The 25129-nt window shown below is 35.5% G+C and overlaps 1 long non-coding RNA gene across 2 annotated transcripts; it reads left to right on the top strand.

Annotated features, from left to right (window-relative positions):
* Positions 1 to 12475: 12475 nt before the first annotated feature.
* LOC116111058 lies at positions 12476 to 13579 on the top strand. 2 transcript variants are annotated; one of them, XR_004124995.1, is made up of 3 exons: positions 12476 to 12594; positions 12725 to 12996; positions 13114 to 13579. It is a non-coding gene; the product is annotated as an uncharacterized LOC116111058 (long non-coding RNA). The 2 variants fall into 2 exon arrangements; XR_004124994.1 differs by having other exon boundaries at positions 12690 to 12996.
* Positions 13580 to 25129: the final 11550 nt, after the last annotated feature.

Below are 25129 nucleotides of genomic sequence, written 5' to 3'. Positions count from 1 at the left end.
TAATTCTGTTCGGTCAATCATCATGGCCAACAATGTAATAATAGAGGTGTACTTGGGGAAATTGATTAAATGTTCTTCCAACATAGAAGCTAAGAATGAAGTTGATGACATAACCGAAAAAGTTAATACACATGTGAGTCGAAAAAACCTTACAAATGAACAAGACAAGCAATTTTTGAATCTCTATTGAAGCAAAGTGTTAATGGACAATTGAAGAAAACACTACATCTGGTGTGGCTCAATTATTTTCAGTTAGTATGCGTACAGTCCAACACATTTGGCAACGGGAAAGAAAATGAAGTTTTGGATTCTAACACTAATGTATCTAGCAAAGACACTCAATTGTGGCGTAAGCGTCTGGAAATTGACGTCAGTCAATTTTGAAATATTCTTTGCGAAGAAGGACGTCACTGAGGTCTTTATCTGCTGTCACAAATTTGTCAGTGACACATTGTTTAGGCGATTAAAAGGGCTCCATACGTTGTCATTCAAATGCATAAAACTCTTTATTGAATGTGGAAAACATGAAAGCTAGAATACGCTTTTGTTTATCGATGTTGAACATTGCAACAACCCCAGTTGTTTGGGGTTTGTAACCATGAAAATATTATTCATGTTGATGAGGAGTGGTTCTACATGACAAAGCCGTCAAAGAATAGATTAACTCCTGCCTGACAGAGACGAGCCTTTACGCACATGTAAGTAAGACTTTTATTACTAAGTCATGTTTCTGACTGCAGTGACACGCCCAAGGTTTGATGAATCAGGGAATGAATTATTTTCTGGAAAAATCGGGATATTTCCTTTCGTAATAAAGAACTTGCAAGGAGGAGTAGTAAAAATTGTTCTGCCGGAACCATGGAGACTAAACAATCAATTCTATCAATAAGGAAATTTATCGATCTTACATAATTGAGAAACTCTTGCGCTTCGTATCCGAGTAAGTGCCAGAATTGATGCAGGAAGTCAATATTTATCCAACAAGACAATGCGAAACCTCATATTGGTTTGGATGATGAGTATTTTCAAAGTAATGCTACTAAGGATGGCTTCGCCATACTTTGATCCGTCAACCACCGAATTCTCCAGATATAATGTTCTAGACCTTGGTTTTTTTAATGCGACATACAGGGACTACAATACCAACAGGCACCCAACTCTATAGATGTGCTCATAGAGGCTGTTCAGAAGTCATTTGATGAATACTTGCCACAAAATTGAATCATACGTTTTTACTTTACATCCATGTATGATTTCAATTTTGAAAGCCAGAGGTTCGAACAAATATAAGGTTCCACACATAAAAACATAGTTTGGAGAGACAAAATGCCTTCCTAGCAGTTAGATGTTACCCCGCGTTAATGGAGAAGCAATTGCTCAATGTCAATAAGTGTTACAATTGACCTATCTAGTATTGAAGACTATTTTTGGTTTTGTTCATGATGTTCATATGGGTTCTGATAAATATTGTCTTTTAGGAGTAGTTTGTGTTTCATTTTGATTTTTTTTTTTTTTTTTGGCTATAACAAAATTCTACTCTAACATACAGAAAGAACTTGTTCTATTTTGTGAGTATAGCTTTTATTATGATAATATATAACAAGGTGCCAAAGCTGTACACTACACTTTCTTGTGTCACTCTGCCTACCAAAGATGCACATATAGAAACTAGCTTTACCTTAAACTGAGATCGATGATGTTTAGATATGAAGTAAACAACCATATACAAACTAATCTTTCTACAGGTCCTATGAAGAACAACCGCTCCAAGAAGAAACCTAAGAATAAAATCAAGGAGCAAGGACTAGAAGGTGAGAATGATGGTGATTTAATGCCCAATCAGAAAAACGGGAGAGGATGATGGTTTTGGATGAATTTTAAAAATTTATATCTTGAAATTGAAATCTGGCATACTTTATATTTTCAAATGTTTCAGGTCTTTTGAATAGATTGTCTGAATCTAATGTGGAATATTCCCCTTGAATGATCGATTTTATTTTTGGCATGACCTATTGCATCATCATATGGCATACAGTCTGAGTTCTTAATAAAAGTTGTTCAAGTTTATAACATTGGAAAATAGTTTCTTTCTACTAGGCGTCAGGTATAAAAAAAAAAACAACATTTTATTTATCTATTGCATTAATCTCAATCTAGATTACTTTTTCACAATCATATATTGTATGGTAGTTGGCATTTCTGTAAACTGTCAAATGTTCAGTTTCAGTCTAATGCACAATCCCTGTACAATGGGATGTGAGTGGCTGCTTTAGTGTACTTAGACATTGATCGTTGATTTGTTTTTAAATTTTGGAGTCTTAAATGCAGAGGTATTTAGGAATTATCTGAAGCAGATAAGAGAGGAAACAAGTGGGACTGTAGAGTGTTACATAAGACCCAATAGCACTCCAAATAAATGGTGGTTGGCATTTGCTAAGAGGAAATTCCTGAAGATCATTGTTCCTTGAATATATTGTTGTATATCCAATCAACTGGTATCTGCCTGGCGAATTCTTCTTATGGTTAGCTGTAAAATTATGTTGCAGATCATTTGTAATGATAAGCTGTGAAAAATCTTTTTGTTTGTTTTGTGGTTGCATTGAAACTTCTACATCAAATATGCATTTCCATATTTTCAAATACATTGAATGAATTTGCTAAACCTTCATAACGGATAAGTAAGGGATAAAAGCTAATGAATTTTCATTATAGTCTGTACATGGACAAAAAAAGGGGCAATAAAAAAAGCAAGTCATCTAGGCACAAATTAAACTACACAGTCTGTACATAAAGGTTTTGCAGCAAAAAGTGTCAAAACTCCAGCCACCTTAAGGAAATCCAACAAAAGCTTCAATCCCCAACTAGCAGAAAAACCAAGACTCACCACAGCAAAACTACTGCAAAGCACACACCCTTGGGTCAGCCACATGCCCTTCTCACATCAAGGCCCCGCAGCATAGGCTAAAACAAAACATAGGCAAAAGTCACAAAAATTGAGCCACAAATGCAATTTGACATCACAAATTGATGTCAAATTTTGACAAAATGCAACATCACAAATTGATTTTGACAATGATTTTGATAAGAAAAAAACATCACAAATTTCTAAACTCAAATCTACTACGCACTGCCACAACCGCCCATTTTCTCCTTTTTCCTCCCATGGACAGCACTCAACCAGACTATCCCTCTCCCTGCACTTCTCCTCAACGCCATCGCTAAACGCCTCGCCACACACATAGACATCCTCTCTTTCTGTGTCGTCTGTAACTCATTCAAGGACTTTCCTTTCCCATCATCTGTATCGTCACTCTCCTCTCAACCTCTCAAGAAACTTCAGCTTTTGTTAACACCTGTGTGGACTGGAAGGAAACCCCAAAGCTCACGAGTTCAAGGCTGATCTTCTAGGGCTCAGAAGAGAAGTGAAGGTGGAGATTGAAGACGATAGGGTGCTTCAAATAAGTGGAGAGAGGAACATATAGAAGGAAGACAAGAAAAGAGAGAAAAGATGGAAGAAGACAGATTAGAGAAAGAAGAAGTGGCGATAGATAAGGAGAGATGAGAAGAGGGGAAAATAAGATAAAGATAAAATTAAAGGGACAGAGGCAAAAGGAGAAATTACAAATGGAATGGAAAGAGGAGTAGATGATAAAAGTGGAGAAGGCATGATAAAAGGTGCAGACAAGACAAGGCAGAACGACTTTAATTTTGAAAATTTTAAAAAGTCTTAAAACGACAATTAAAAGGAAACGAGGAGTATATAATAACTTTCACAAAGGACATCCTCCATCTATGTAGGTTTGGGAAAATGAATATATATCATATATATATAGTATATATATATATATATAATTATAATATATATAATATATATATATATTAATATAATATATATATTAATAATATCTTGTAATTAAATAATAGTATATAGGTAATTTAGTATAATTAATACTAAAATTGTCGAATCGGGCCTGAGACTTACCCAAGTCCAGCCCGTACCCGAGGTCTGGCCTTAAAATCAGCCCAGGCCCAAGCCTACAAACATCAGGTAAAGCTCAACCTTTTCAGGATGGCCAGGCCGGATACCCAGAAATATCAGACTCATTGTCATCTCTACTATTAATGTCTCAAAACATGGAAACTAAGGTACAAGGATATATGGTTCGCAGCCTTGATAAGGCACGCGTAAGCTAGTGCCAAATACTTAATATTAATTACATCAATGTATATTGTTTCTACTAATTTTAATAAACATTTTAACATTCAAAAATATCATAATCTTACTTAAAATCTCAAATTTTGTATATAATTAAAATGGCATGGCATTGTGATATTAACTTGTAAAAGATAAATAAATTTCATTTAAATTTCCAGCTAATTAATAGCTTGTTATTTATGTAAACATTCCTAACTAAGATGATGTTCTTATACATAAAAAATTTATAATTACCAAAAAAACAAAATTTGTTGTGGTTTTGAAATACCGTACTTGTTTTTAAAATATAAAACTTATTTATTAAAAGTTCTATTTGCCTTAAAAAAAAGTTTTGCAAGACAATTTTTTTTTTTCTCTTGAAGATTAATACTCAACAATTTTTCAAAACAATTACAAAATACAACTTAATAATTAAATTTTATGCTTTATATTTATAATATTTAAAAATACAGTCAATATCTAATATTTGAAAATTGATAAAGGCTATATAAAGACAAAGAAAATTATCTGTTTTATTTGTTTCATATGTATTTTAAACTGGTAAAAATTACTAAATATGTTTATTGTTTTAAAATTATAAAGTGAGTAAACGACTTTTTCCCACCCAAGGTTTGGCCTAATGATTTTTCCCACCCGTCAAGTTTCAAAATGACACTTTTTCCACCCATCAAGTTTCAAAATGACACTTTTCCCACCCACCGTTATGTTCTGTTAGGAAATCCATTATTTGACATTGTATAAACCATGTAATGATAAAAATACCCTTTCCTCTTATTCTTCTCTTCGTCGCCTCTGATTCCGATTGCAATTCCAACCGATTCGCTGGTTGGGGCTTTTCATCGAGCACCTAGGGTGTGCCCGAGAGGAGAAGAAGTGGCAATGGCGGGGGAAGGTGGAAAAACCACGAAAAACACCCAAATCAAGCCAACAAACGCAACTCAACACACCCATAGCACCAAAACAACCAGAACAACAATCAAAGTGCTTCAAAAAAGTTCCAAAACAATCAAATCGCAAAACCCAGCTGCGGTGGAAGGTGGTGGTTCACGGCCGACGAATGGCGAGTGACCAGGTCCCGGGGTTTAAGAGGTTTTGTAGAAAGGAGGTCGGAGGTTGTAGTGGTGGTGAAAGATTGGGTTTTGGCCGCCGGAATAAGGCGGAAATCGGCTTAGAAACAGTGAAACCTAACTTGCGCGGTGCCCGGCGAATGGTGGAGTGAAATATGCGGGGATAAAAGGGGTTTTGGTCAGAAAAGATCGGGGAAACTTCAGGTGGTGACGGGGAAAGCTAACGACAGTGAATTCCGGCCAAATTGACCGAAGATGGTGGTGTGGGGAAGCAAGTAAAACTTGGGCCAATTTTTTTTTTAAGTTCATATACAGAGGATAAATTAATGTTATCACCCCTTGATTTCTTTTTGAATTTACTATTATGTCCTTCTTTGGTTAAACTTGACGGATGAGTTTTAACATGGGTGGTAAAGTTGTATTTTGAACATTTTGGGTGGAAAAGATTAGGCCAAACCTTGGGTGGGAAAAAGTCGTTTACTCTTATAAAGTATGTGTTGGGTTTGTGGTTTTTAATCATATAGCCTCTGATATGTTGCTTAATAGCTAATAGTACCCAAATTTACTTAAACGTTGGAGTGGTAAAAATGGAGATCTCACTAAGTTTGAGGGTTAAGAGTGAAATTTTGTAATTTGACACGATAGGAAGTAATATGCAGACCAAACGCCATCCGACAGCTTCGAACAACACATTATACCCTATCCCTATGTTTGTTTAATAATAAAATATATTTTAATTTTATTACTTGCTATAAAAATGAGTATATATGTAGGATATCTTATAATTAAATATATAGTATAAGAGATTTAGTATAATTATACTAAAATTGTCGGGCCAGGCCTGAGACTACCCAAATCTGGCCCGTACCCGAGGTTAGGCCTTAAATCAGATCCAAGCCAAGCCCGCAAACATCGAGTAAAACCCGACCTTTTGGTACCGGCCAGACCGAGTACCCGAAAAAAAAAAAAAAAAAAAAACCTAATTCCGACTGACAAACGCAACAAAAATTAGGGCTTCTCTCCGCAACCACAAGATCTAGTATTTCATAAACCTAAAAGCACTACTGCGCATGAAAAAAACGACAACGACGACAACAGTTAGGGTTTCGAGCCTTTTACCTTTCGCTTCGATCAGATCTTCTCTCCAGTTTCTCTCTCTAGAAACTTTCTCTCTCTCTTACAGTATCCTTATCTTACAGGTGTACGGTGGCAGAGACATTCGTGAATCGCAATTGATTTGCGAGAAGCGTGTGGGTGCACTAAAAGAGCCGTGCTCCAGAAGCATCATAGCGCAGATATAAGGTGTTGGACTCACGTGTTTCTATGCCGCGTTGCTCACACGGTCCAATTAGACGAACACAGAGTGTATCTCGTGACGTGGACATAATTTTGGCTAAGGGGTTTAAACTGTGGCGGGGACTTTTCAGTGTGCGATTTTAAGGAATAACGTCAGTCCATAGACTTGCGCGTCACTGTCAGTTGCCAAATTTATGTTGAGGGTCAGTGTAGGGGAGTGATCGGCGGGGATTTACACGCGCCGGTTGTCGGCGGGTATGGTAGCAGTTTTGGGGGGCTAAATGTACTAAAGAGGATTTGAAGCCCAAATATGATATTTGAAAGGGTTCACATGCACGCCAATCTAGTACGAGCAGGAAAAAAATAAATAAATACGTATAATTATTTTAAAAAATATGTTTATTAATTAAAATAATTATGACAACCTGCTCACTATTAATTAGTGATGGCAATGGGTCAGGCTGGGATTGGGTACCCCTTGGCCAAGGCCTAACCCTATCCCAGCCCGACCTCATGATAAAGGCTTAAGCCAATCGGATCTGTCACGAGTATGATAAGTAAAGCCCAAGTTTGGCCTGACAGACTTCTTGTAACCTCAGGTTTGCCCATTTTTATAATGTAAATTTTTAAATATTAATAAATTTCAATTTATTTTTATATTTTTAAATATTAATTTATTTTTGAATATTCACCAAATACTTCCTCCGTTTTCTTTTAATTGACGTTTTAGGTGTGGGCACAATTTTTAATAAAAACAAAATTCTCTCTCCCACCATTTTTTCCCTAATTTTGCAGGTGGGAGAGACTTTGAAAGTGGGAAACTTTCCCGCTTATTTAAATAACATTTTTAACAATTTTGTCTTATTCATTTGTTTCTCCCACCAACTTCATCTGTTTCTTTTCTTTTACGCTGCTTCAGTTCTTTAATTTTTTTCGTCCCTCACTCGTTTTTGTTCTCTTTAATTCTGTTCGGTCAATCATCATGGCCAAACAATGTAATAATAGAGGTGTACTTGGGGAAATTGATTTAAATGTTCTTCCAACATTAGAAGCTAAGAATGAAGTTGATGACATAACCGAAAAAGTTAATACACATGTGAGTCGAAAAAACCTTACAAATGAACAAAGACAAGCAATTTTTGAATCTCTATTGAAGCAAAGTGTTAATGGACAATTGAAGAAAAACACTACATCTGAGGTGGCTCAATTATTTTCAGTTAGTATGCGTACAGTCCAACACATTTGGCAACGGGGAAAAGAAAATGAAGTTTTGGATTCTAACACTAATGTATCTAGCAGAAAGACACTCAATTGTGGGCGTAAGCGTCTTGAAATTGACGTCAGTCAATTTTGAAATATTCTATTGCGAAGAAGGACGTCACTGAGGTCTTTATCTGCTGTCACAAATTTGTCAGTGACAACATTGTTTAGGCGATTAAAAAAGGGCTCCATACGTTGTCATTCAAATGCTATAAAACCTTTATTGAATGTGGAAAACATGAAAGCTAGAATACGCTTTTGTTTATCGATGATTGAACATTGCAACAACCCCAGTTGTTTGGGGTTTGTAACCATGGAAAATATTATTCATGTTGATGAGGAGTGGTTCTACATGACAAAGCCGTCAAAGAAGTATTAACTCCTGCCTGACGAAGACGAGCCTTTACGCACATGTAAGAGTAAGACTTTTATTACTAAAGTCATGTTTCTGACTGCAGTGACACGCCCAAGGTTTGATGAATCAGGGAATGAATTATTTTCTGGAAAAATCGGGATATTTCCTTTCGTAAATAAAGAACTTGCAAGGAGGAGTAGTAAAAATTGTTCTGCCGGAACCATGGAGACTAAAACAATCAATTCTATCAATAAGGAAATTTATCGATCTTACATAATTGAGAAACTCTTGCCGGCTATCCGAGATAAGTGGCCAAGAATTGATGCAGGAAGTCCAATATTTATCCAACAAGACAATGCGAAACCTCATATTGGTTTGGATGATGAGTATTTTCAAAGTAATGCTACTAAGGATGGCTTCGACATACGTTTGATCCGTCAACCANAATCTTCACTTAATAAGGTAAACCTGCCATGGTTTAAACTTGAAACTACTAAAATAAACAAAAAAACTTAAATATTAGTTATTGTAGACCATTTAAGATCTTTGAACTTCATTATCATTTAATAGTTTTTGATACTTTAAAAACAATCTTAAATGTCTACATATCAGAGAATTAATGTTTTATTGACGATTTTAGTATACTGTTGATATGTATAAGTGACATACTAAAGATGAACTTGCAGTCATGAAATATTGTTCGTAACTGGCGGGAATAGCTTAACCCAATGGCAATGCACATGTAGCCCTACGGTCAAGGACCAACGTCAGGTCCAACCCTTTAACAATTGGGCTGAAACGCTTGTTTAAAGGCTAGGACGGGACGCCTGGAAACATAGCCGTTCGGTTTGTTTGTCATAGCACTTTTTAACCCCTCATCTTTCAAGACTTGAAAACAAAGACTCTCACTTTCATATTTTCGATACCCCATAATACCAAAACTATGGCCTAGGGCAAGAGGCTCCAAGCTCACCGGGTTTAAAGTTTTATTTTCTATTTTTAACGCTACTCTACAGACAAAGCTTTCACTACATAAAAATTCTATGAAAAGAATTACTTTTACTCCCTAGGTAATTTGGCAGTTCGGTTGAGACTTTTGGATGTATTACTCAAGAGATCCTGAGTTTAAATCTCACAACCACTAATAAGGGATAGCCATTGGAAGCTTATCTGATCGTTAATTTCAAGGCCCCGAAGGATTAACTGAGGTGCTCGTAAGCTGACTCGGACATCCCTGCTCAACTCTCTAGGTAGCTTGGTGGTTCGCTTAAGACTTTTAGATGTATTATTCAAGAGATCCTGAGTTCAAATCCTACAACTACTAATAAATGGTAACCATTAGAGGCTTATTTAGCCATTTACTTCAAGGTTCCGAAAGACTAGCTGAGATATGCGTAAGTTGACTCAGACACCTCTGGCTACTAAAAAAAAATCTATGAAAAGTTGTTTAAATAGTTTTAATGCTGCTTTTATTGCATTTGATGATGAAAACTAATTTTAAGTTAATTGTATTTCATATTTAAATAATTATTATACAAATTATATAATTGGGTTTCTACTTTCTAGTCTCTAGATTAAAAAAGTCATGTATCATAGTATGATGGTTTATAATAAACAAAGGACTAGAGTCTCATCTAATACGGTTTCTAATTCTGTTGTGTGGCATGAGGTAGTATGCTTGTTGTTCGTATCACCATCAAATATATTTTTTTTAAACTTTTGGATGGAATTTGGAATAAAATTTGTGATTGTTAAACAAGAAAGTGACATTTAACTTTTGGTTTTAATAGAAAAATATTGCCTTAAAACTAATAAAAATATATAGTATAATGGGCCTTACAAGATAACTAACGGGCTTAACAACAACACACCTTCCATTTATAGACTGAGGGACTGTTTGGATGAGGTTAATATTAGATAATTGAGGTAATATTTTTTAAATTGAGTAGATAAAAATATTTGGTTGGTTTGTAAAAATTGTTTCCCATATTGCCCCTAAACAGTTGAGCATTTGGTCTAAATTAGCCTTCTATTTATTAAGATTTACAAAACACCCAATTCACTCATGTAGACTCTTTTGTCCTTACCTTTTAAATTTTTCGGATGACATTATCCTTGTTATTGTCATTATTTACAGAAATGTCATTGTACATAGAACTAGCCACCACCGCCAACCACCGTGGATTGCCGCTAGAGGTTGCTAAAAGTCGCCATAATGGCGCACGATCGGCCGTATATGGCCAACTGTGCACTGGTGAGGCCTTTTCCGACCATGGATCGCAAATCCACGGCCAGATGTGGCCGTGAAATGGTCGGTGTTTTACGGCCAAAGACTTGGCCATTTCACAGCCAAATCTGTGGCCATTTCACGGCCACATCTTTGGCCGTGAAACGACCATGGCCAAATCTATGACATTGCTGGCGTCACGGTCATATTTGTCGCACTGTTGGCAACCGCCGACCGTGGTGGTTGGCTGCTGGTAGTGGCTTGGGGTGGGTAGGGTTGTTTTTGTTAAGTTTAAAACGTTTTTGTTTGTTAGAGTGTTTTTGTTAAGTTTAAAACGTTTTTGGTTATTAATAAAAATACTATTATATTAATATTTAAAAAGAAGAGTTATTTAATAATCTACCTATCATATCCATCTATTTATCTTCACAATCAAATAAATTACTCCCTCCGTTTTTTTTTATTGACGTTTTAGGTGTGGGCACAGGTTTTAATAAAAAAAAATTTCTCTCTCCCACCAACTTTTTTTCCTGATTTTGCAGGTGGGAGAGACTTTGAAAATGGGAAACTTTCCCGCTTATTTAAATAACATTTTTAACAATTTTGTCTTATTGCATTTGTTTCGCCCACCAACTTCATCTGTTTCTTTTCTTTTACGCTGCTCCAGTTCTTTAATTTTTTCACCCCTCACTCGTTTCTGTTCTCTTTGATTCTGTGCGGAACACAATAATGCAACAACATCACAAATTTGACAATAATGCAACAACATCACAAATTGATTTTGACAATGATTTTGATAAGAAAAAAAACATCACAAATTTCTAAACTCAAATCTACTACGCAACTGCCACAAACGCCCATTTTCTCCTTTTTCTCCCATGGACACCACTCAACTAGACTAGTCCACTCTCCCCGCACTTCTCCTCAACGCCATCGCTAAACGCCTCGCCACACGCATAGACATCCTCTCTTTCCGCGTCGTCTGTAACTCATTCAAGGACTTTCCTTTCCCATCATCTGTATCGTCACTCTCCTCTCAACTCCCTCAAGAAACTTCAGCTTTTGTTAACACCTGTGTGGACTGGAAGGAAACCCCAAAAGCTCACGAGTTCAAGGCTGATCTTCCAGGGCTCAAGAAAGAGGAAGTGAAGGTGGACATTGAAGACGACAGGGTGCTTTCAAATAAGTGGAGAGAGGAACATAGAGAAGGAAGACAAGAAAAGGAGAGAAAAGATGGAAGCAGAGACAGATTAGAGAAAGAAGAAGTGGCGATGGCAAATAAGGAAGAGAGGAGAAGAGAGGAAGAGATAAGATAAGATAAAAGATTAAAGAGAGACAGAGGCAAAAAGTAGAGAAATGACAAGATGAAATGGAAAGAGAGAGGGCATGATAAAAAATGAAGAAGGCATGATGAAAGGTGCATAAAAGACAAGGCAGAAGGACTTTAATTTTGAAAATTTTAAAAACTCTTAAAACAACAATTAAAAAAAAACGGAGGGAGTATTTACTAATTTACTCAATCAACCAAATATATTTTCTAAATATTCCCCCTATAATCTTTAATGTTATAAAAGTAATTTTTTATTTGGTTAATATAATATTCTTGTAATAAAACATTATACGGTGAAACTTCCAGATTGTCCTCCCTCCACTCCGGTGTTCATTTCACTATTCAACGGCTTAGCTCAAACAAACCAAATTCCGATTCCCTGCAATCCTCCAGCCAAGAGAGTGTCAAAACTCCCCATTTCAGCGCTTCAATCTCACTTTTACCGCTTCTTTGCTTTCTACCATTCTCACCAGAAAACCCAACAGATCCCAACCTCTCTCACCATTTTCTTTTAACTCCCTTAAATTTTAGGGCTTTGACCTTCAATTTAGACTCCCCGACAATCCCAAACTCTCTCTCCAACTCTACGGCCTCTCCATGTACCACGCATTGCTCCTCATCTCTCCCTTTCAATCAAAATTTAACATTTTCTTGCTCTGTTTGTTAATTGAATTGTTAGTTTTACATCGCAAATATTTTAGGGTACGGTGAATCATTAAATGTGAATGCCGTGCTTGATTTCCTTGGCTCTGGTCACTAATTGATCTTAGCCATTGATGCATCTGTATCTGCATCTGATTTGATCAAAAAATTGTCACAGATTGTGGAGTTGATTTTGATGAGGTCAGTGCTAATATCACAGCTCATCTCATTAAAAGAAAAAGATTAACTTGGTTTTGATATGTTATTTGCTTAATAATAGAATTCATTGGTTTTAGTTATTGATCACAAAAACTACTGGCGATTCAGACAGTGAGGATGATCGTAATCATACATTGATGGCTGATGATCGTATTCATGCATTGATTGCTAGTGATAATGTTCTTCAATTTGATATTATTCTTGGACCTACATAGATTCAGGTATGTTACATTTTAAACAGCTCGGTGTATAGTTTATAATAATTTGAGAAGAATGACATCGTAATATGAATGGGTGGAGCTGGGAGTGGTCTCATTGCCGCAATAACGGGCTCCTGTACTTTATCAAGGGATTGTACATTCAGTGAATGCAGCTAATTGTCTGGTATGTCAAACATAAATTATGTTTATATTGTGCCTATGCTGTTCTCAAAGCTTTTAATTTGGCATTTTGGTAATCGGATTTTGCTTCTGAGTTGTTTATGGTTAACATAATTTGTAGGTGTGAAAGTGCTTTCGACTTCTAGTTCCAAGTTGTTAAAGCCCCCATCGGACCATCACTTACTATGTCTGCCATCTCATTAGTTTCATTGTTGCAGGTAAGCTGGTTATCTCTGTCTCCCTCTTATGCATCACAAGCATTTGTGTGTCTCAGTTTGTTAAAATTGTCTCTCTGCTGATGTATGTTTTTGAGCTATATTAAGTGTTGATATTTTGTGTGAACAAATATGATGAAAATCTACTGGGAATTTATTATCAAGAAGGAATCTATGAGGCACACTTCTTCTATCACATTGGTTTTATGATATTCAAATAACACCTTGATTTTACTTGCAGTTTAATATTAATGTGAAGTTTATATTGTTGAAAGAAGCCTGAAAGTAATACATTGCTTACAATAAAAAAGTATTGCAGTTGAAATTCTTATGGTAACAGTTCTTTAATGATGCAGGCTAGAAACAGTGATTGGATTAGGATCACTGGCTCTTCAGATATGTTTGTAATAACTGCTTTCTACTAGTATACTTTCGAACATATATAATAAAAACATACATAATTAGTATATGAAAATAGTTGGACCCAAATTTTTCTTTATTTACAAAACATAATTCTTTACATACATCAAAATAACAAGTACAAAAACTTAGCGACAGTGGACAGTAATGCTAATGCTAATCCTCCTCGCTTGTTGATGTCCTTCCGACCGCTGCTCACCTATTTCCTGCAAAAATATGGAAAAACAACGGGGTGAGCATAAAAATGCTCAGTAAGTAAATCCCTTAACTCTTCTCCTTCTTAGGTTCTTTCCTTACTTACTTTCTTCTCTTTTCTTTCTCCGTTTCTTACTCTCACCGTTCTTTTCTTTCTTTCTATTTCTCTCTGTTCTTTCTTTCTTATTCTTTCTATTCTTCCTAACCATGATGAAATTCATGGCAATATGCATGAATAAAATGCATATGCAATAATGCATAAAATGCTTTTTCTTTCTTATTTCTATTTTCTTGTTCTATTTCTTTTCTTTTCTTTTCTTTCGTGTTTTTCTTTTCTTTTCTTTTCTTGGCTTGTTCAAGCCTTCTCATTCTTTCTTATTCTTTCTCATTCTTTCTTATTCTTTCTCATTCTTTCTTATTCTTTCTCTTTCTCATTCTTTCTTATTCTTATTCTTTCTTTTCTTATTTTTTGCCGATCGGACTCTGTTGATATATGGATTTGGAACCTTGGCTGTGTGAGTGAGTACAATCCTCATCTACATGCACTCTTGTGGACCGTACAACTTCTTCTTTCTTCTTAGGCCACTCAATTAAGGTGGCGTGCATGTAGGAATTCTTTTCGGTACAACCTTCATCCACATACACTCTTACAGGCCGTACAATTCTTCTTCTTCTTATGCCACTCAATTAAGGTGGCGTGTATGTGGGAATTTCTTCTTAACACTCACAGTTCCCCATCACAACTTATTCTTCCTTTCTCTTTATTCTTAGAGTGTTTTATTCTTTCTTTCTTTATTCTTCATTCTTTCTTAAGTTTCTACACATACACAATTATATGCATATGGATGGCTCATGCTTAAAATTTCTTACTTACATGCACTTATGAAATGCACATATGCATTGTTGCATAAAATTAAGGTTTCTACTCAACTCATACTTCTTTTAGGCATTTCATTAAACAATACTTGTGCATGAACAAACCATAATTTAATTATCATTCTATTGGTTTCTTAAACCACCCAAATTGAGAGAAAAAACTCTTTTATATCATCACCATACCTACACGGCACAAACACTCCCAAAAGATTTCTCCAATTCTTCCAATTTCAACCCATCATCAAACCATCACATACACTCCTCATATTCAAATATATCCAACAACAAGCATAAATAATCATCAATCTCATCTCAGTTTCTCAATAATCATAAGATATACGTATTTAAAGGAAATCTCTATTCACTTGATTTTTTTAAACTTTAACTTGAGTTGGATTTTGGGTGAAATTTACTTACTTATGCTTGAGTAGTCTCTCCTAAGCTTTCTACTCTTGTTGGATTCAAATCTTCTCTTAACCCTAAGCATAAACTTCATAAGAACTCAACTTTTACACAAATAAATCATAGATAAAGAGCATGAATTCTTACCTTTTGATGCCTAGAATCAAAACCCTATGAAAATCTACTCAAAAGCCCTCAAATTCCTTTGAGAAGTGAATGAAAATTTGAAAGAAAATGGAGGAGGAGAGTGGCGGTGGAATGAAGGAAATAAGGGTTACAAATCCTTATCATCTTATTTTATAAATATGCTTTCCCATTTTGCCCTTACACTTTTTTGAAAATTCCATCCTTGTCCCTTAGTCAATTACCATAATGCCCTTATTTTTATTGTATTTTCTATGAAATTCTGTCTCTTTTCACTCCCCACAATTTTAACTAATGTTGAGTGAAAAGACCATTTTACCCTTAATACAAGTTTAAGGCATTTTCTTCATATTCTCTTAAAATAATTCTAACAAAAAATTAGCTAAGGGCTATAAAACATAATTTAAATCATGTACCTCCATGTTGGGAGTTACAATTCTCTCCCTTAAAGGAATTTCGTCCCTGAAATTCAAACGAACAACTCTGGGTAACGGTTCTGCATATCTTGCTCTGTCTCCCATGTAGCCTCTTCAACTTTATGATTTCTCCAGAAGACCTTCACTAAAGGGATACTATTGCTCCGGAGCTCTTTACTTTTTCTGTCCAAAATCTGTACTCGTTGCTTCTCATACACAAGATTTTCTTCTAAGTCTACGTCCTCTATGCTCAGAATATGGGAGGGATCACTTATATACTTTCGAAGCATCGAGACATGAAATACATTGTGAACTCTGTCCATATTGGGTGGTAGTGCTAATCTGTAGGCCACCTTTCCTACTCGCTGTAACACCTCAAATGGACCAATGAATCTCAGTGTTAACTTTTCTTTATTACCAAAACGCATCACCCATTTGTAAGGGGAAACTTTCAAAAAAACTTTATCACCCACTTCAAACTTAACTTCTTTTCTTTTCAGATCAGCATAAATTTTCTGCCTATCCTAGGCTTGTTTCATTCTACTTCTGATCAGCTTTACATCTTCTATCATTTTCTGAGTCATTTCTGGCCCAAGAGCTATATTCAACTCTTCTCTCTCGCCCATCTCATCCCAATGCAGTGGAGATCTACACCGTCTACCATACAAAGTCTCATAAGGAGCCATCTTAATTGTAGACTGGTAGCTATTATTATAAGCAAACTCCACCAAAGGTAACATCTCATGCCAGGATACGTTATAATCCCTACAGCATACTCTCAACATGTCCTCAAGCACTTGATTTGTCCTCTCTGTCTGGTCATCTGTTTGAGGATGATAGGCAGTACTAAAAGCCAATCTGGTACCCAAATTCCTCTGTAAACTCATCCAGAAAGCTGAGACAAATTTAGAATCTCTGTCTGATATTATTATCTTGGGTACACCATGGAGTCTCACTATCTCTTTAATATGCATCTGGGTCAATTGATCCAAAGTGATACTCTCCTTTACTGGAAGAAAATGGGGTGATTTCATCAATTTGTCTACTATCACCCATATAACATTATATCCTTTCTTCACTCTAGGGAGACCTGTAATAAAATCCATCGAAATACTCTCCCATTTCCAATCAGGAATATTAAATGGCTGAAACCCTGATAGCCTTTGGTGTTCTGCTTTCAATTGCTGACAAGTCAGGCATTTAGCTACAAACTCTGCAATATCTTTCTTCATACTTGGCCACCAATAGTCTTTCTTTAAATCTTGATACATCTTGGTTTCTCTAGGATAAGCAGTGTATGGTGTGTCATGAGCCTCTATAAGGATTCTCTTTCTCAACTCATCATCCTGAGGAATACACAATCGACTCCTAAAACAGAGAACATCATTCAACAATCGAAACTCTGATACCTTGCCCTCATGCACTTGCTGAACTGTTTTCTGATACCACTCATCAATTTGCTGCTTTTCTTTAATTTCCTCCAGTAAGGTAGACTGAACCTCTAACCAGGCAATCCTTCCTGGTATGACCTCAATCTGCTCTTTACACAACTCTTCTATTAACTCTTTCTGTCTTGTGAGTCGGGACAAATAAGCTTTTCTGCTCAAAGCATCGGCTACCACATTAGCTTTTCCCAGCTGATATTTAATCTCACATTCATAATCTTTAACCAGCTCTAACCATCTTCTCTGTCTCATATTCAACTCCTTCTAAGTAAAGAAATACTTTAAACTCTTATGGTTGGTGTAGATATTGCTCTTGGCACCATAAAGGTAATGCCTCCAAATCTTCAAGGGAAAGACTACTACTGTCAACTCTAAATCATGTATAGGGTATCTTGTCTCGTACTCTTTCAATTGACGAGAAGCATAAGCTATAACCCTACCTAATTGCATCAATACGGTGCCAAGTCTCTGCAGTGAGGCATCTGTATAAATGTCATAATCTACACCCTCTTGTGGTAACACGGACACTGGAGCTGTCGTTAATCTTTTCTTTAACTCTTGAAAACTCTCCTCACAGGTAGCTGACCATATAAAAAGAACTTTCTGTTTGGTAAGAGCTGTCAATGGCTTAGCTAACTGGGCAAACTCTACCACAAACCGGCGGTAGTAACCTGCTAGTCCCAAGAAACTCCTCACTTCTTTTACTGTCTTCAGCCTTTGCCATTCTAGGATTACCTTTACTTTACTAGGATCCACTGAAATTCCCTCACTAGAAACAGCATGGCCAAGAAATATCACCCGATCAAGCCAAAACTCACATTTAGAAAACTTTGGCATACAACTTCTTTTCTATCAATCGTTGCAGCACAAATCTTAATGTTCCTTATGCTCTTCTCTCGACTTCGAATAAACCAGGATGTCATCAATAAATACCACGATAAACTGATCTAGACAATCATGGTACACCCTGTTCATTAAGTCCATAAAAACTGTTGGGGCATTAGTTAACCCAAAAGGCATTACCACAAATTCATAATGCCCATATCTTGTCCGAAAGGCAGTCTTAGCTACATCTGGTTCTGCCACCTTTACCTGATGATAACTTGACCTCGGAATTTCATAAAGAATACAATAAAAATAAGAGCATTATGGTAATTGACTAAGGGACAAGGATGGAATTTTCAAAAAAGTGTAAGGGTAAAATGGGAAAGCATATTTATAAAATAAGATGATAAGGGTTTGTAACCCTTATTTCCTTCATTCCACCGCCACTCTCCTCCTCCATTTTCTCTCAAATTTTCATTCACTTCTCCAAGGAATTTGAGGGCTTTTGAGTAGATTTTCATAGGGTTTTGATTCTAGGCATCAAAAGGTAAGAATTCATGCTCTTTATCTATGATTTATTTGTGTAAAAGTTGAGTTCTTATGAAGTTTATGCTTAGGGTTAAGAGAAGATTTGAATCCAGCAAAAGTAGAGAGCTTAGGAGAGACTACTCAAGCATAAGGTAAGTAAATTCCACTCAAAATCCAACTCAAGTTAAAGTTTAAGAAAATCAAGTGAGTAGAGATTTCCTTTAAATATGTATATGTTATGATTATTGAGAAATTGAGATGAGATTGATGATTATTTATGCTTGTTGTTGGATATATTTGAATATGAGGAGTGTATGTGATGGTTTGAAATTAGAAGGATTGGAGAAATCTTTTGGGAGTGTTTGTGCTGTGTAGGTATGGTGATGATATAAGAGTTTTCTCTCTCAATTTGGGTGGTTTAAGAAACCAATAGAATGATAATTAAATTAGACTTTGTTCATGCACAAGTATTGTTTGATGAAATGCCTAAAAGAAGTATGAGTTGAGTAGAAACCTTAATTTTATGCAACATTGCATATGTGCATTTCATAAGTGCATGTAAGTAAGAAATTTTAAGCATGAGCCATCCATATGCATATAATTGTGTATGTGTAGAAACTTAAGAAAGAATGAAGAATAAAGAATAAAGAATAAAGAAAGAAAGAATAAAACACTCTAAGAATAAAGAGAAAGGAAGAATAAACATTAAAGAATTAAAGAGTGTTAAAGAAGAAAAAAGAATATGTTGTTGTGATGGGGAACCGTGAGTGTTAAGAAGAAATTCTCACATACACGCCACCTTAATTGAGTGACATAAGAAGAAGAATTGTACTGCCTGTAAGAGTGTATGTGGATGAGGGTTGTACCGAGAAGAATTCCTACATGCATGCCACCTTAATTGAGTGGCCTAAGAAGAAAGAAGAAGTTGTACGGTGCGCAAGAGTGCATATAGATGAGGACTGTACTCACTCACACGGCCAAGGTTCCAAATTCATGCATCAACCGAGTCTGATCGGCAAAGAATAAGAAAAGAAAGAATGAGAAAGAGTAAGAAAAGAGAACGAGAAAGAATAAGAATAAGCAAGAATGGGAAGGCTTGAACAAGCCAAAAAAAAAAAAAAAAAAAAAAAAAAAAAAAAAAAAAAAAAAAAAGAATAGAAGGAAAAAAAAATAGAACAAGGAAATAGAAATAAGAAAGAAAAAACATTTTATGCATTATTGCATATGTATTTTATTCATGCATATTGCTATGAATTTCATCATGGTTAGAAAGAATAAGAAAGAAAGAACAGAGAGAAGTAGAAAGAAAGAAAATAACAGTGAGAGTAAGAAACAGAGAAAGAAAAGAGAAGGAATTAAGTAAGGAAAGAACCTAAGAAGGAGAAGAGTTAATCAATTAAAGCATAAAGAGGAATTGCATGAAATAATAACTGACCAGTAACAGCTGACGGAGTGGTCTCTGCTTCACCTTGTGCTACTATAAATACCCTGGCATTAGTACCTCTGAAACTCTGTGCTGCCGGTCGAAGAGGAGCTTTATAATCTCTCATCAGATGCCTTGGCTGTCGGCATCGATAACACACATTATGGCCCAACTCTCTCAGACACTCTCTTAGATGAGTCTTCCCACATTTAGGACATGGGGGAAACTCATCTGTTCTCGGCCGTTTATTCTGCCAATCTTTCTTGTTCTTCTTCGGCTGAAACTTCTTCGGCTGAAACTTCTTCTTATTCTTCATTTCCCTGTTTCTTGCACCTTCAAATCTTTCTCTCTGCGGGGCAGGAGATGGTTCACTTGATCCTCCTATCGAGGGACCTGCTGGGGTGATTTTGTTCTCAAATATTTCCACCATCAATGCTCGTCGTAAGGCCTCACTATAGGTTTGAGGGGGGTTGGCACTTGTAATTATATCCCGAGCTATCTCTGGCTTCAACCCATGGACAAATTTATCTCTTCTCAATGCTGGAGTACTGACTATTCCGGGTGCAAACTTGGCAAGGGAATTAAATCTCATTGAATACTCTTTCACTGTACTAGACCGCTGTTGTAAACTGATAAATTCTTGGACCTTCTCATGAACTCGGTCCTCCGTTCTATACTCAGCTTCAAATAATCCTCTGAACTTGCCCCAAGTCATCACAGAAACATCATGAGAGTCTTCCATCAATTCCCACCAAATTCGGGCATCACCCCGAAACAAGAAATTGGCATACTAGATCTTTTCCCTGTCCGTCATAGGAAATAGTGCCGTTGTACGCTTAACGGGCCTAAGCCATTCTTCTGCCACTAAAGGGTCCGTTGTTCCTTTAAATTCTGACAGTTGATGTTGACTTGGAAGCCCATAAATCAGCTCAATCTGATTCTGTACTGTCGGGGGTGCCGGCCTTTCTGTTTCTTCTCTAGTAGGCGGTACTTGAACGGGGTTTTCAATTCTTTCTGGTTTGACTCTTCCCTGTCTCTCTCCTAAGACTTGCTGTACAATCCCCCGAATTCTAGCTTCATCAAGGGGAGGGGGAGTAGGTTCTGGTGGGTTGGAAGGTTCACTTGTATCCATTGTTTTCTTACTACTTACTCGGGTTCTACGCCTTATCTACAAAACAACCACATTTAATTAGTTCATGCAACACTTTAAGTAAGGAAAGAATTTAACTTACAACAGTCGGTTACAAAACGTTGCGGCAGTGAGAATGGCACACTGTCAAATCCCAAAATCTTTGCTCTGATACCAAAAATGTAATAACTACTTTCTACTAGTATACTTTCGAACATATACAAAAAAAACATACATAATTAGTAAATGAAAATAGTTGGGCCCAAATTTTTCTTTATTTACAAAACATAATTCTTTACATATATCAAAATAACAAGTACAAAAACTTAGCGACAGTGGACAGTAATGCCAATCCTCCCCGCTTGTCGACATCCTTCCGACCGCTGCTCGCCTATTTCCTGCAAAAATATGGAAAAACAACAGGGTGAGCATAAAAATGCTCAGTAAGCAAATCTCTTAACTCTTCTCTTTCTTAGGTTTTTTCCTTACTTACTTCCTTCTCTTTTCTTTCTCTGTTTCTTAATCTCACTGTTCTTTTCTTTCTTTCTACTTTTCTCTGTTCTTTCTTTCTTATTCTTTCTATTCTTCCTAACCATGATGAAATTCATGGCAATATGCATGAATAAAATGCTTATGCAATAATGCATAAAATGTTTTTTCTTTCTTATTTCTATTTTCTTGTTCTATTTCTTTCTATTCTTTTCTTTTCTTTCGTGTTTTTCTTTTCTTTTCTTGGCTTGTTCAAGCCTTCTCATTCTTTCTTATTCTTATTCTTTCTCATTCTTTCTTTTTCTTATTCTTTCTTTTCTTATTCTTTGCCGATCGGACTCGATTGATGTATGGATTTGAAACCTTGGCCATGTGAGTGAGTACAGTCCTCATCTACATGCACTCTTGCGGACCGTACAACTTATTCTTTTTTCTTAGGCCACTCAATTAAGGTGGCGTGCATGTAGGAATTCTTTTCGGTACAACCCTCATCCACATACACTCTTACGGGCCGTACAATTCTTCTTCTTTTTATGCCACTCAATTAAGGTGGCGTGTATGTGAGAATTTCTTCTTACCAAAAATTAACTAAGGGCTATAAAACATAATTTAAATCATGTACCCCCATGTTGGGCGTTACAATGTTGAGCAATCGGTCATGTAAAATTGTGATGGTTTTACAGCACTATTATGGAATTTATTCATTTTTATTGATCAAAGTAACTTTTGCATGTAAATCAGACTATTTACATCAGGTGTTTTGATAGCTGGGAGCTCAAATAAGTAAGTGAAACATGTCAATTCTTTAGTCTGCTTTATATTTCGTAGAGGGATTCTTGATATTCTCCAATACTAGTTAATTAGCTTAATGGTCTGTACATGGAAAGAATATTAAATTTAAAAAGAGTTGAAAATCTGTTAGAACTTGCAAGTTCTTTTGTTTCTTTGGTGATTAGAAAGATCTTGATCTTTATGTATGGGGGTAGTTTGTTATAAATATTTTAAATCATGCTATTGAATTTCTCTTATATTCCACCTTCATTATGATTATTTTTTTCCCCAAATTTCCTTTTAATTATGGAATTTTCTAAAGGAATATTAATGTGAATCCTCATTCATGTTCATGTGTGTTTCATCTTCCTACCCATGTGTTCTGCTTGTGAGAAACAGGTTTGAATACTTACCTGTTTATAATCTTCAGGCCGGAAACTTGCATGTGTGAACCCATTTTCCTGGCAACCTTTTTAGCTAAATCTAGCTTCCACATTAATTCCCATCTCCATAGTCCTTGTCTATCTAACGAAGGAAAAATACAAAAAATAAAATGATTCTTATAGTCAGGAAAAGAAAAGATGACAAAAGTAACAAAATTCTAACATTACTATGAAAGTTAAAAGAATATAAAGTCAAAGGCCATGGAAATATAAAAACAAAGATACTACTTAAAACCTTTTAAGAGATTCTGCATTTAGAATCTATACATAATACAAAAAATTGCTAACTTGCAGGTCATTTTTCGTATTATATACAATAATAGAGACTAAATTCAGAATCTGTTAAACAAGCTTTTTTTTTAAGTTGTCTTTTGTCATTTTTGTGGTCTTTGCCTTTATATTCTTTCGAATTTTTGAGTCATTAATGTTAGAATCTTGTTATTTATCTTTGTCATTCTTTGTATTTTTCTTATTTTAGGATATTTCTTTTTACTTGTCTTGTCAAAAGGGATGAGATTTAATGTAGAAGTTGAGTTTTGTTAAGCCGTGCTTGATTTCATTGGCTTTGGTCACTAATTGTCTTAGCCGTTGATGCATCTGTATCTGCATCTGATTTGATCAAAAAATTGTCACAGATTGTGGAGTTGATTTGATGAGTCAGTGCTAATATCACGCTCATCTCATTAAAAGAAAAAGATTAACTTGGTTTTGATAGTTATTTGCTTAAAATAGAATTCATTGGTTTAGTTATTGATCACAAAACTACTGGCGATTCAGACAGTGAGATGATCGTAATCATACATTGATGGCTGATGATCGTATTCATGCATTGATTGCTAGTGATAATGTTCTTCAATTGATAATTTCTTGGACCTACATAGATTCAGTATGTTACATTTAACAGCTCGGTGTATAGTTTAATAATATTGAGAAGAATGACATCGTAATATGAATGGGTGGAGCTGGGAGTGGTCTCATTGCCGCAATAACGGGCTCCTGTACTTTATCAAGGGATTGTACATTCAGTGAATGCAGCTAATTGTCTGGTATGTCAACAAAATATATTTTTATATGTGTGCCTATGCTGTTCTCAAGCTTTTAATTTGGCATTTTGGTAATCGGATTTTGCTTCTGAGTTGTTTATGGTTAACATTTTGTAGGTGTGAAGTGCTTTCGGCTTCTAGTTCCAAGTTGTTAAAGCCCCCTCGGACCATCACTTACTGTGTCTGCCATCTCATTAGTTTCATTGTTGCAGGTAAGCTGGTTACTCTGTCTCCCTCTTATGCATCACAAGCATTTGTGTGTCTCAGTTTGTTAAAATTGTCTCTCTGCTGTGTAGTTTTTACCTATATTAAGTGTTGATATTTTGTGTGAAATATGATGAAAATCTACTGGGATTTATTATCAAGAAGGAATCTGTGAGGCACACTTCTTCTATCCATTGGTTTTAGATATTCAAATAACCCTTGATTTACTTGCAGTTTAATGTTATGTTGAAGTTTATATTGTTGAAAGACCTGAAAGTAAAACATTGCTTACAATAAAAAAGTATTGCAGTTGAAATTCTTATGGTAACAGTTCTTTAATGATGCAGGCTAGAAACAGTGATTGGATTAGGATCACTGGCTCTTCAGATAAAAAAAAAAAAAAAAAAATTCTATGAAAAGTTGTTCAAATAGTTTTAATGCTGCTTTTATTGCATTTGATGATGAAAACTAATTTTAAGTTAATTGTATTTCATATTTAAATAATTATTATACAAATTATATAAATGGTTTTCTACTTTCTAGTTTCTAGATTAAACAAGTCATGTATCACAGTATGATGGTTTATAATAAACAAAGGATTAGAGTCTCATCTAATACAGTTTCTAATTCTGTTGTGTGGCATGAGGTAGTATGCTTATTGCTCGTATCACCATCAAATATTTTTTTTTTTTAACTTTTGGATGGAATTTGGAATAAAATTTGTGATTGTTAAACAAGAAAGTGACATTTAACTTTTGGTTTTAATAGAAAAATATTGCCTTAAAACTAATAAAAAAAAAAAAAAGATAAAAGATAAAATATATTGTATAATGGACCTTACAAGATAACTAACGCTCTTGACAACAACACTCCTTACATTTACACAGGAGGGGCAGTTTGAATGTGGTTAATATTAGATAACTGAGACAAGATTTTTTAAATTGAGCAGATGACAATGTTTGGTTGGTTTGTAAAAAATTATTACTATAATATTTTATGACAAACAGTGACATTTGGGGGTGAATTGTCGAGAATCTTAATACCTTGGGGGGGTTGTTATTAAAACTTACCATAGGTAATCTAATTTTGTTTCCCATATTGCCCCTAAACAGTTGAGCATTTGGTCCAAATTAGTCTTATATTTGTTAAGATTTACAAAACACTCAATT

The sequence above is a fragment of the Pistacia vera genome, unplaced genomic scaffold (genome assembly GCF_008641045.1).
Source record: "Pistacia vera cultivar Batoury unplaced genomic scaffold, PisVer_v2 Contig625, whole genome shotgun sequence".
NCBI lineage: Eukaryota > Viridiplantae > Streptophyta > Magnoliopsida > Sapindales > Anacardiaceae > Pistacia > Pistacia vera.
The sequence above is the reverse complement of the archived record's forward strand: the minus strand, read 5'-3'. Positions and strand labels throughout refer to the sequence as shown.